Source organism: Gobio gobio (genome assembly GCF_949357685.1).
Source record: "Gobio gobio genome assembly, chromosome: 17".
Classification (NCBI taxonomy): domain Eukaryota; kingdom Metazoa; phylum Chordata; class Actinopteri; order Cypriniformes; family Gobionidae; genus Gobio; species Gobio gobio.
In genome coordinates this window covers 21,383,355-21,397,007 of record NC_137110.1, presented here as the reverse complement: position 1 = coordinate 21,397,007, position 13,653 = coordinate 21,383,355, and the positions used below count along the sequence as shown (strand labels likewise).

General features: G+C 38.2%; 1 protein-coding gene across 7 annotated transcripts in view; it reads right to left on the bottom strand.

The window, feature by feature from the left end:
- Positions 1-10,230, bottom strand: part of dnajc6 (DnaJ (Hsp40) homolog, subfamily C, member 6) — a gene marked incomplete at its 5' end in the record, with an annotated part of 54,833 nt that extends 44,603 nt beyond the window's left edge. Inside the window, one exon of one of the 7 annotated variants that reach the window (XM_079840351.1) lies at positions 9,995-10,230. The remainder of the gene's footprint in view (positions 1-9,994) is intronic. The other 6 variants (XM_079840348.1, XM_079840349.1, XM_079840347.1 and 3 more) reach the window with 6 other exon arrangements.
- Between the last annotated feature and the right edge of the window lie 3,423 nt (positions 10,231-13,653).

Here is a 13,653-nt window from a genome sequence, read left to right as displayed (position 1 = left end):
GTAAATGATTAAACTAATTCGTGAGTTCAGTGTTGGACAGATCAATTCTAACCAGTCGTTAAAATGATTCGGTTCGAAGGAGTCATTAGGTGGCGAATCGGACATTAGCAGAAGCTTTGTGTGTGAATCCCGTCTTTAGAACATCGCGAAAGATTTGTCAACACACAGAAAACACTTCATAACCGGATAGGATTTGTTTCCTGTTTATTTAAAGAATGCTTTATGTCAGCTGGTCAGAGAATCAGTCAATGTTTTTTGAAGCGCAAGCGCAGCAGTCATCTACTACATCAATCATAAATCACAATAACTCAACAAACAAGGCTTTGGTGGGACAAAAATTTGTTTTGGCGGCCGGCAAAAAATGTTCAATGTAGGAAAAACCCTGATATTGTTTCAAAGCAACTTCACAGAAAACGCATGCGTCTACATTACAGAAAAAAACTGAGAATATTAAAATAATGACAACATTTTTAAGATTACCTTTTACACATTCAGGGTCAACATCTGTAAAAGTTCTTCAGGATCATGGATCCAAAACTTCTGGATCATGAGGGGGAAAGAAACATGCACACACACAAATGAATATTAATTTGTTTGATAAAACATTAATATTAATTATCAACTTACGGACATGGACTTGCAAAACATACTCACCAGGCCCATACAAAAACTTTACAGTAGATCCAAAATCCTGGTTTTCCTATAATTCTTCAGAGTCCAAGGATGGAGGTTTCCTGTCCTCTCTGTTGAACAAGTGTACATGACAGTGTTCTCAGATTACTCATTCCAAAACTCTGTTACATTTTATGACAAGCTTGATCTTAAAACTAGCTGACAGTAGGGATGGGCATTATGACCATATAATTATACATACATGAGAAATTTTATTTTACAATAACGATATCACAATACATTTATTTTGATGGACATTTTATTAAAATGCTACAGAATAATACTGCTTTAAAAGTCTTCACTGTATGATATTCAATTAATTAATATCACTTGATTCTTAAAGAAGCAGAAGGTCTTCTCTATTCTTTTGTTTTATTAAAATTATGACAAAGCTGCAGCCCCTTTAAGAACGGATGCACAGAATGACATGCATCCGGGTTTCCCCACGTTAACTTGAACTGTTTGACTTTACTTAAGACACAACTCGCTGTTTAAATCAAGTGAATACCTCACATGACAAGGTTTCTGAGATAATTGTGTGCATTTTACAGAAAGATAATTGATTTCGGGATCGCCTGCTGTCTGAGAGAGGCTTATTTTAACACATGCATGTCCCGTTCATTATTCTACATTCATGCATGTTTCCTTGTCAAAATGTCAAAAAGTTTTAGTACAGTCAGTGCTGCGTTATATACGCTATATTCCCATTCCGCAATATAAAAAGGTAATGTTAACGTTTACAGCAAAATCGCTAACAATAGTCAGTTTCATCAGATCGCCATAACACCCAGCCCTATCTTAACAATATTACAACAAAACACAGAAACAGAAACAGAATATGTAAGTTAATCACGATTAGCACATGACTTTAATGCACTAACGTTATATCTTGATGAGCAGTAGAAACAATATAAAGGGATTTACGTTACCTTCTGCCGTCTGCTGTCCGCCATTGGAAACTTAGTCTGTTCGTATTCATGTTTTTTCCTTCTCAGTCGACATCCCACAATCAAAATTCGTCCAAAATAAGATTTTAACAGGTTTAAATGGTCCATGCAATGCCATTAATAGACCGACGTGAAGATTAGAAGCCGCGATCGCGTCGCGTCCCCGCGAGCCACGAGCAACTTCAACGACAACGGGTGTATAATTCAAACTGAAGGCGCGCACTGTCATTGGCCAGATTTCTGGATGACGTTCAGATTGACCAATCACGCTCAAAATAACACGGAAAGACAGCAAATAGCCTTGCAAATATAGAAAAAAAACTTGTTTTAAACAACAGTTAGAAAATGTGTATATTTATTTTTATTTGCTGTTATATTTAATTAATTGGCCAAATGGTGTTTTGTGGTGTGGGCAGAGGCCTGGAAGTTTCAACCTGGAGAGCAGTGCAGATTTGTACTCTTTAAAAACAATTATTGTTTGATATTTAGTTTGCTATATATTTTGTTATATTTGTATGCAGAATTGAATGTAAAACCAGTTTGAATGTAAAAATACACCTTCACTGTAAAACAGAAAATTAAAGTAAAATATCTTAATTTAAATAAGGAAAAATCTGTAAACTAATAGTGTTTTCTCTAAAACATTTAATGTAAATTTCTGTGAAGTTTTTTAACTTTATTTGACTTAAGATATTTGACTTTAATTTTACGGTTTTTGTTTTGCAGCTGTAGCTGCTGTTTTTTTAGGTTTTTATTTTTACAGTGTAAATATAAAACTAATAAGATTTGACAAAGAATAATGTTAAATTGTTAGTATGGACATAAACATAAACCTTTAATATAATGAGCTAAATATTGTTTTACAGTTGTTAATTTACAGATATTATTCGTAATTTTGCATGAATTTGTTATTTATGAAAACAGAAAAATAATACAGTGATGTTCCTGTATAAAAAAATGAGAATTACTGTAGTTTGTCATTAATGATATAATCCTTAAAATAACAGTCAAGTTTTTTATTTAGATATTGTTTGTAATTTTACATCGTTTTAAACATAATTCAAAATTACAAGAAAATACTGTAAAAAACTTTTTGTGAACAGTTGCAGAGCTGAAAGATCTGCTTGTGTTTCTGTGTTTCTTGAGCAAGTGAATCCCTGCTCTTTTTTATTCCATATTTTTATTTTGAGCATATCAGTTTTTGGTGTTTTTAAAACAAACTTTTTCATTTTCCACATTTCATCTCCTTTTTATTTAATTCTATTATTGCCTACAATTTGTAAAACTTTGCAAAAATTGTTTGGGGATAGTCTAAAATGTTTGGTTAATTATCCTTTGTTAATTCCATTACATTTCCTTGTTTATTTCATTACATATTCAGATTTTTTTGTGAACGTATATGTTCAGTCAGGGTTTTTCATTTTGTACTGTTTTTATAAAAAATATTTGATTAAGAGACTCTTTTCATGCAGTGGTTTTAAGGCCCTGACACACCATTCTGATGGTTTGGCCCAGACCCAGGCAACGTGAACCAACCCCACAGTCGGCTTTAGTCATTGCTAGTTCGGTTTAGTGTTTCAGGGCCTTAAGAATTCTTTTTTCTGTGCAAAAAGCTTGTTTGCTGTAGCCTACAGTAGACCAGAGATAATTCTCAATCCTGAAGTCCTCCCCTGCCCCCCCTCCCTCTGAGAACAGCCAGCACAAGTGTCAGTCATTAACATATGAAAGGTCTTCTTCACACCTAACAGTCTTCAGTCCTAGCACACCCAGCAGTGTTTCAGCTGAATATGTCCGTGAAATTTCACGGATTCCTGTATACGTCCGCATACGTGAGGTTTCCGGGTTTTTCTGGAAATATACTGTTCCGTGTTACTCTGATCCGCTTTTTCCCACATACATCCGGTAAACATCAAATTACACAGGAGTATACCATGCCCGGATAGTGCCGGATTTCAGTGTTTTCATGCAGTGAATGAGGTTCATGCTCATGTGTTACGTAGGACGCTTGAACTTCCGCAAGAACCAATGAGGTTCATTCTCATGTGTTACACAGCACGTTTGAGCTTCTGAAAGAACCAATGCGATCATTCTTGTGTGTTACACAGCACGTTTGAGGTTAAAAGAACCAATGAGGTCCATTCTCGTGTGTTACGCAGCACGTTTGAACTTCCACAAGAACCAATGCGGTTCATTCACGTTTGAACTTCCAAAAGAACCAATGAGGTTCATTCTCATGTGTTATACAGCATGTTTGAGCTTAAAAGAACCAATGAGGTTAATTCTTGTGTGCTACACAGCACGTTTGAGCTTCCACAAGAACAAAAGAGGTTCAATCTCGTGTCTTAAAAAGCAAGTTTGAACTTCTGAAAGAACCAATGAAGTTCATTCTCGTGTTACGCAGCACGTTTGAGCTTCTGAAAGAACCAATGCGATCATTCTTGTGTGTTACACAGCACGTTTGAGGTTAAAAGAACCAATGAGGTCCATTCTCGTGTGTTACGCAGCATGTTTGAACTTCCACAAGAACCAATGCGGTTCGTTCATGTTTGAGCTTCTGCAAGAACCAATGAGGTTCATTCTCGTGTGTTGCGCACAATGCGCAGCACGTTTGAACTTCCGAAAGAACCAATGAGGTTCATTCTCATGTCTTAAAAAGCAAGTTTGAACTTCTGAAAGAACCAATGAAGTTCATTCTCGTGTTACGCAGCACGTTTGAACTTCCGCAAGAACCAATGAGGTTCATTCATGTTTGAGCTTCTGAAAGAACCAATGAGGTTCATGCTCGTGTGTTGCGCACAATGCGCAGCACGTTTGAGCTTCTGAAAGAACCAATGCGATTATTCTTGTGTTACACAGCACGTTTGAGGTTAAAAGAACCAATGAGGTTCATTCTCGTGTGTTACGCAGCATGTTTGAGCTTCCACAAGAGCCAATGAGGTTCATTCAGGTTTGAGCTTCTAAAAGAACCGATTAGGTTCATTCTCGTGTTACGCAGCACATTTGAGCTTCTGCAAGAAACAATGAGGTTCATTCTCGTGTGTTACACAACACGTTTGAGCTTCTGAGAAACCAATAAGGTTTATTATTGTGTGTTACGCAGCACGTTTGAGCTCCTGCAAGAACAAGTGAGGTTCATTTTAGTGTGCTATGCAGCACGTTTGAGCTTCTGAAAGGACCAACAAGGTTTATTCTTGTGTTTTACGCAGCATGTTTGAGCTTCCGCAAGAACCAGTGAGGTTCATTCTTGTGTTACGCAGCACGCTTAGGCTTTCACAAGAACCAATGAGGTTCATTCTCGTGTTATGCAACACGTTTGAGCTTCCACAAGAACCAATGAGGTTCATTCAGGACATTCCATACTTCACGAGTAAAGCAGGTGCCAAACTTCTGGGGAGTCACAATTTCTGACCAATCACACAATCTTGGACACCCATAAGAAAAAAGTTCTGCTCAGATGATGTTTCGAGAGCAAGCTGTAAGAACTCCCAAACTAGGATATGAGAACAAAATTACGTCATTTTGTTCTCGCAGCCCTGGGAGCGAGATCATTTTTCTCAGTTCTTATGGCCTTAACAGAGCACGTTTGAGCTTCTGCAAGAACCAATGAAGTTCAATCTCGTGTGTTACACAGCACGTTTGAGCTTCCTCAAGAACCAAAGAGGTTCAGTCTTGTGCTACGTAGCACGTTTGAACTTCTGCAAAAACCAATGAGGTTAACTCTCGTGTTACGCAGCACTTTGAGATTCCGCAAGGTTGGTTCTCATGCATCAAGCTTGTTCGCTTGAGCTTCTTTTTATGTTCACAGAACAATGTTTATTTGTGAATTCACAAGTTCCACTTACAAATAATTTATCAATAATAAAATGTATGCATATTTGGCATGCTGTCCGAGGGGAGAGCTCCGAGCTTGAATTTTGGCCTGAACCCAGAGTACTCCCCCTGTATCTCTGATTAGGATAGTTAACCAAGCAAGTGTGAGGAGACGGGGTGGTGGGATGCAGGAAACTGTCGAGAAACAGATGAGTCGGGTATGTATATATACACAGTGCATCCGGAAAGTATTCACAGCGCATCCGGAAAGTATTCACAGCACTTCAATTTTTCCACATTTGTCACAGCCTTATTCCAAAATGGATTAAATTAATTTTTTCCCCCTCAAGTCTACAAACAATACCCCATAATGACAATGTGAAAGAAGTTTGTTTGAAATCTTTGCAAATTTATAACAAAAAAACACACACACTCACAAAAGTCACATGTACATAAGTTTTCACAGCCTTTGCTCGATACTTTGTTGAAGCACCTTTGGCACTAATTACAGCCTCAAGTCTTTTTGAGTATGATGCTACAAGCTTGGCACACCTATTTTTGGGCAGTTTCTCCCATTCTTCTTTGCAGGACCTCTCAAATTCCACCAGGTTGGATGGGGAGCGTCGGTGCACAGCCATTTTCAGATCTCTCCAGAGATGTTCGATTAGGTTCATCCCCAAAAACATCCCCACAGCATGATACTGCCACCACCATGCTTCACTGTAGGGATGGTATTGGCCAGGTGATGAGCGGTGCCTGGTTTCCTATAGACATGACACTTGCCAGTCAGGCAAAAAAGTTAAATCTTTGTTTCATCAGACTAGATAATTTTGTTTCTCGTGGTCTGAGAGTCCTTCAGGTACCTTTTGGCAAACTCCAGGTGACCCTTTACTGAGGAGTGGCTTCCGACTGGCCACTCTGCTGGTGGAGTGCTGCAGAGATGGTTGTTCTTCTGGAAGGTTCTCCTTTCTCCACAGAGAAACGCTGGAGCTCTGTCAGAGTGACCATCGGGTTCTTGGTCACCTCCCTGACTAAGGCTCTTCTCCCCCGATCGCTCAGTTTGGCTGGGCAGCCAGCTCCAGGAAGAGTCCTGGTGGTTCCAAACTTCTTCGATTTATGGATGATGGAGGCCACTGTGCTCATTGGGATTTTTTTTTGTACCCTTCCCCAGATCTGTTCCTCAATACAATCCTGTCTCAGAGGTCTACAGACACTTCCTTGGACTTCATGGCTTAATTTGTGCTCTGACATGCACTGTTAACTGTGGGACCTTATATACACAGGTGTGTGCCTCTCCAAATCATGTCCAATCAACTGAATTTACCACAGGTGGACTCCAATCAAGTTATAGAAACATCTCAAGGACGATCAGTGGAACCAGGATGCACCTGAGCTCAATTTTGAGTCTCATGGCAAAGGCTGTGACTACTTTTGTACATGTGATGTTTTTGTTTTTTATTTGTAATACATTTTCAAAGATTTCAAACAAACTTCTTTCACGTTGTCATTATGGGGTATTGTTTGTAGAATTGGAACAAAAAGACGGTAACATAACAAAATGTGGAAAAAGTGAAGCGCTGTGAATACTTTCCAGATGCACTGTATAGGCCTCATCTCATACTGACTGGATAGGCAATTTGAACGTGTTCCTCCCAAACTTTGTTTATAAAACATCATTAAAAGACTCTATAAGAACTATACCTGTTCATCATATAAAGCAATCAAGTCTCTTCAAAGAATTTGGACTAACCCCCTCAAATCATATGGACTAGTTTTATCTCTTTATGAACTTTATGAAGCATCAAAGTGGTAGTTGCGTAGCTGCCAATGGAGGGACAGAAAGCTCTCAGATTTCATCAAAAAGATCTTCATTTGTGTTCTGAAGATGAACAAAAGTCTCACGGGTTTGGAAAGACATGAGGGTGAGTAATTAATGACAGAACTACTAACCCCTTAAATATACGTTTGGGTAACCCTGATATATCGTTGAGTGGTTTGCCAGTGGAAGTCAGGCAATCCAAGACTTCCTCTCAGGAAGGATGATTTATCTGTAATTGAGCTACTTGATGCTTCCCTTCATGCAGCCCCCTTGCTTGGCAGCCACTGGGGCTACATGCTTTCTCATAAGAGAGCTAGAGCCTGGGCAACCCTTTGAGAAGAGTGAAACTGAGAACACAGCATGTAGGAAGTGTCACTGAGAGAAAGGCTCTAGTTGCTGCCTGCCATTAATTACCAATTTAACGCCAACTCCAATTCATTTGTTTACCTTTACCGTTATAAAAACTATCAATAAAAGCAACCCTGGGCCAGCTGGAGGACATCATTGGACACTTGAAATACAACATTTTATAAAGACAGAAATATATGATGGTATTGCATGAATCCAATAGAACCATTTGAAGGGCAAGAGCATGTCAACATCATTATTTCATACCATGATAATCAGCAGCTGAGAAAATGGTAAGCAAGCATATGCACATTAACTGTTCTGAAAGAAAAACCCACCCACAATAACAATCATAGTATCTTGTAACTGGTAAATTACACTAGTAAAACAGTTATTTTGTTCAACGCAAAAGCTTATAGGGCTTGTCTAGGAGTTAATGTTACACTCATACAGGTTGTATTTTAACACATCTTGTGATCATTTGCAAGACACGTACAGTAACTTGTAAATGTCTGATAATCAGTCATCTACAATGTTACATGAGTCTTTATTTTAAAAAATCTCACTCTACTATACTCTATAACCAGGTATAGTAGTTCAAAATTTCTGTAAAAATCCAGACTTGGGCTCTTTTTAATATGTTTGAGAGATGGCCTTCATATTCACAAACTGCAATGAATATGATACAACTATTAACAAAGCACATTCTGTAGAGTGAAGTGGACTTGAATTCAAAGCTGGGTTTGAATAAATTTATAACATAATAAAAGCTTAAATTGTAGTGGCTTGCTTAAAAAAGTTACTTAGGTTGCATTAACCCTTTAGACACCTTGGTAATATAATATAATAGGCTTAAAACAGACATTGGATAAATTCAGCTGAATGATATGTGACATTAACAGTCACGAGAAACATTCTAATATAAAGGCGAGACTGTGTGTGCAACATTGCTTCCATGGCAACAGGAAGCATACCCTTTAGCCCCTCCTTGCCTGATGATGCAAGGGATTTCCCTTAACCTTTTACACCGTCACAAGCTGACCTCGTGCTTATCATAGATAACACATTAAAAACAATAAAAACTAAAGCACAGAACTTTTTCTTTCCCATTGATCTACCTGAGATTTCTGTGATTTATTTTTTACCATCAAACACATACAGCTCTAGACAGAAAAATGGAACAGATGAGGACAAATCATTTTGTGGCATTTACTTCCATTTTCCAGAGTGAATGAAGAGCAAATTGTATCAGTGAATAAAACTAACAAAATATTGTGCTGATTAAAAACGTACACAAGACCAGGTCTATCTCTTTTTCTCAATTGTCAACATGTTTCTCATGATATTTTGTATATATATATATATATATATATATATATATATATATATATATATATATATATATATATATATATCTAATAATTATATGCACCATATATATATATATATATATATATATATATATATATATATATATATATATATATATATATATATATATATATATATATATATATATATACATACATACATATAATGTGTTGTATGCATGCATGTGTGTATTTACATAAATACATATACATACATATATGCATGTGTGTGTGTGTGTGTGTGTGTGTGTGTGTGTGTGTGTGTGTGTGTGTGTGTGTGTGTGTGTGTGTGTGTGTATAGCTGATCATCAGATGATCATTAGATGGCCTTCTTATAAAAGCAAAATAAAAAACAAACAAAATAAATCATAATAGATAAGAAAAAATCATAAACGATCACAACAGCTTAAGATGGTCAAGCTGTTTTTTGGACCATAGCTGGTCAAACAGCTAAATGACTGGCTAGCACCTGCTAATATGACAATCTTAGACCAGCTAAAAAAACATCTACCAGCTAACATTTTAAGATTGGATTTTTCTGCATGTCGTCGTGCATCTTTTTGTCGAACTCTCGGTTTATCAGAATAAATAATAATAGTAAACACTGGATTAGCCTGCTAAACCATCACCACCTCCTATGCATCAGAAACGCGTCCGATCAGCTGATCTGCTTTGCTTGTCGTGACTCATGTAGTTTATTCTTTCTTAAAACAGGCCTGTCGACATATTAAAATGCCCAAACGTGATATTATGCTGCAAAGATAATTAACACGATGAAGAGCACATCAAAACAAAACACCTATGGCACTATATAGCCTATAACGTAATACTTATTAGCAATGCAGATACGGATAAAATCCAACCTCTCGGTACATCATGACATCACGAAAGCCACAACGGTTTATTTAGGCTATAAATAACATTGCATTCACTGCGTAAGATCGAAGTGTCTCATCCAATGCTGTATGACTACAGCTACTAATAATAGATGTACATTCAGTTACATCAAAACAGCATTTTCTTCCTACCTTTCGATGCACTGTCTCTCATTCTCCGATGCCACAGCTGCTGTCAGAAACGCTGACCTTTCATTTGTCATTCGCTAGCTGTCAAAGGTCAGATTGGCGCATGTCCCAGCGAATCGTGCGGCGTTTCGAATAAGCGCACGGACGTGTAGGCTACTTGAAGCAAGGATGAGCTACTTCAGTTCAGCATCATCGAATCAAAACACATGAGCCACATTCACAGACCGTCGATTTGATCTAGATTAAGGTCAAACAGACATGGATATATTATTTTTATTTTTAAAATGTTCAAAAACTGTACAAAATATGCACGGAACCGTTCATATTTAGGAAATCACGGAATGGATTTTTGAAATGGAGTCAAAAAATTTTTTTTTTTTTTTTTTTTTAAATGATATCAAGCCGTAAAGCCGTTTAAATCTATTTTTATGCGAGGCGAGATGATGATAATTTTAGAAGTGTCAAATTGAGACTGTTCAGCAATGGCACCTTATTTTATGCGTTTTGGGACTTCCTTGATGCAGCGCACAACAGCCCCAGATGGTATGTGCTACTATGGCTGAGGCTTAGATCGTGAATATTAATTTGATTATGATGACGTTGCTCGATAAACTTCCTCGAAACCAACGGCTCTGGGAGAATCCTGTCATCTTACCTAATTAATATTCATAAGCTCGCCCTTCGCCGTAGTAGGATTCGTACATGACGTCGCTTTTACGTAAGACGTTTTTGCATGCTAATAATCATCATCATGTTGGTAAAAATCTAAAGGACAAATATATTTTCTAATAAATCTATTTCTTTTACTAGCTAACTTTTTTAAAATAAGTGCAAATTTTTGTAATGCCCCTATTTAATATATTTTGATAAGATTTGAAGTATTACTTGGATACAATATCTATGGTAAAATGGTAAAACCTTAAAATCCATAACATTGTGTACATCTTATAATATTCATTCTTTCCTATAATGTACAGATGACTGTATGCTTTGTGACATTTTGCCTGATTGTTAATAAGTGCCTTTTGAGACACCCCTATTTTATATAATGTAATTTATATTACCCATGGCACTTTATGCTTTTTGTTTAGCATTTTTCGTTCTTTTTTGTTCTTTTTATGAGGTTGTCAAAAGTGTTGTTTGCATTCCTATATTTGTGATAACATTTTTTTTTTAAATATTGCCGTAAACAATGTATTTTGTGACACCACGAAATAAACAATAGAGCATACACTCAAAAAAATGCTGGGTTAAAAATAACCCAAGTTGGGTTGAAAATGGACTACACCAGCAATTGGGTTGTTTTAACCCAGCAATTGGGTTTTAAGCAAACATTTAACCCAACCGCTGGGTTAAAACAACCCAAATGCTGGGTTAAAACAACCCAATTGCTGGGTTAGTCCATTTTCAACCCAACTTGGGTTATTTTTAACCCAGCATTTAAAAAAAAAATCCTTACATAATATATATCACCTATATTTATATAGGTTATATAGGGTGAATTCAGGCTGATTGGGACACTTTTTCCAAGTCATGTCAATGGCAACAAAAAACAATAAAAACTAAAGCACTGAACATTTTCTTTCCCATTGATCTAATTGAGATTTATGTGATTGTTTTCCTGTATGTGAACACATACTGTCAGGGTTCTCCTCTGACAGCTCTGTGTTTTGTCATTGTTTAAAGGTCCCGTTCTTCGTGTTTTTTTGAAGCTTTGATTGTGTTTACAGTGTGCAATATAACATGTGTTCATGTTTCGCGTGTAAAAAAACACAGTATTTTTCACACAATGTACTTATCTGTATACTGCTGTTTTCACTGTCCTAAAAACGGCTGGTGATTTCCTCTTTCTATGAAGTCCCTCCTTCAGAAATACGTAACGAGTTCTGATTGTGCAAGCGCTTACCGTGTTGTAATTCGACCGCAGCTTAGCGCACGTGCCAGCAGTTCCTGTGTTGTGATTCGACAGCAGCTTAGCGCATGTTGGAAAGGTCACGCCTCTTAACGGAGAGATGTATGCGTTCAATAATCTCTACAGCGTCCCTGGGAAAGCCAAACAAAGGTGATTTGACTCCTGGATGAAAATAACAGCGTCTCGACGACATGGCGATAAACACACTCAACGCAACAGTTCCTTTTCTCCACGCGACACGTCCGCTTCTCCACGTGGGGCAGCAACAAGACCGCGCCCCCTTTTTCGCGTTTCTTTGTGGGCGGAGGTTAGTCTGTTCTACTGCTCTACTGACGTAATTAAAGAAGGAAGTACCAGGATGTAGTCCAAGCCAGCCGTTCGCTGTAGGCTTTGAAAGGGAACTTCTGTTAAATAAAATATCTCGCTTGGCATTGAACTTTGAGCTTTATAATTTTACAGGTATTATTTATGCTCTAACAGCAACATTACACACTAACTAAAGTTTGAACAATGGGATCATGCGGAATGGGACCTTTAATGTGTCTTTGTTTGTGTTGTGCATGAACACATGGCTCTGTCTTGGTTTGTGTTTGCCATGTGCTCCCTGTGTCCTGCCCCCTTGTTTAGTCCTTGTCTAGTCCTCATTGATTGACTAATTGTGTGCTCACTTGTTCCTTGTCTGAGTGTGCTCACCCTTTCCTCATGTTCTCTGCTCCTTGTTTATCTGAGTGTGTTCACCTGTTCCTCATGTTCTCTGCTCCCGTTATTAAGTGTTCTTTCCCTCATGTGGTTGCTGGTTCATTATACGCTGTATACCTACGTGTGTTATGCTAGTATTGTTAAGTGTTTGTGCTACCTTTCGGTTTTGTTTTCTGTGTCTCTAGTTCCTGTCCTGCAAGTAGAGCTTCCCTGGCAGCTTGCTCTCCTTGCCTAACCGCAAGCTTGGTGAGTTTCCGGATAAGACCTGACTGCATTGCTCTAGGATTCCTGCCTGGCCATCGCTGGTATCCTCTGGTCTCATACTGCTGTCATACTGCTCTCCAGTCTACCACCTTCTGGAGCTAGTAATAGTGGCTGCTCTTCCTGCCTGTGATTGTGCTCCTGACCCGCCTACTGTTTGGACTGTTCATCTCCTCACCATTTCTTGTCTACTGTTTGTCAATAAACCCCTGATCACTCATTCCTGCATTTGAGTCCTCTCTCTCATAGAACTGTGACACATACAGCTCTAGAGAGAAAAGAACAGATGAGGTCAGTGAATCAAACTAACAAAATATTAATAATAATAATAATAATTAATTACATTTATATAGCGCTTTTCTAGGCACTCACTCAAAGCGCTTTTACATAGAAGGGGGGAATCTCCTCAACCACCACCAATGTGCAGCATCCACCTGGATGATGCGACGGCAGCCATATTGCGCCAGTACGCCCACCACACACCAGCTGATTGGTGGAGAGGAGACTGAGGGATGATATCAATCGTATATATATATATATATGGGGATGATTAGGAGGCCATGATGGACAGGGGCCAATGGGCACATTTTGTTTGGCCAGGATGCCGGGGTTACACCCCTACTCTTTATCGAAGGACATCCTGGGATTTTTAATGACCACAGAAAGTCAGGACCTCGGTTTAACGTCTCATCCAAAGGACGGTGCTTGTTACAGTATAGTGTCCCCATCACTATACTGGGGCGTTAGGACCCACACAGACCACAGGGTGAGCACCCCCTGTTGGCCTCAC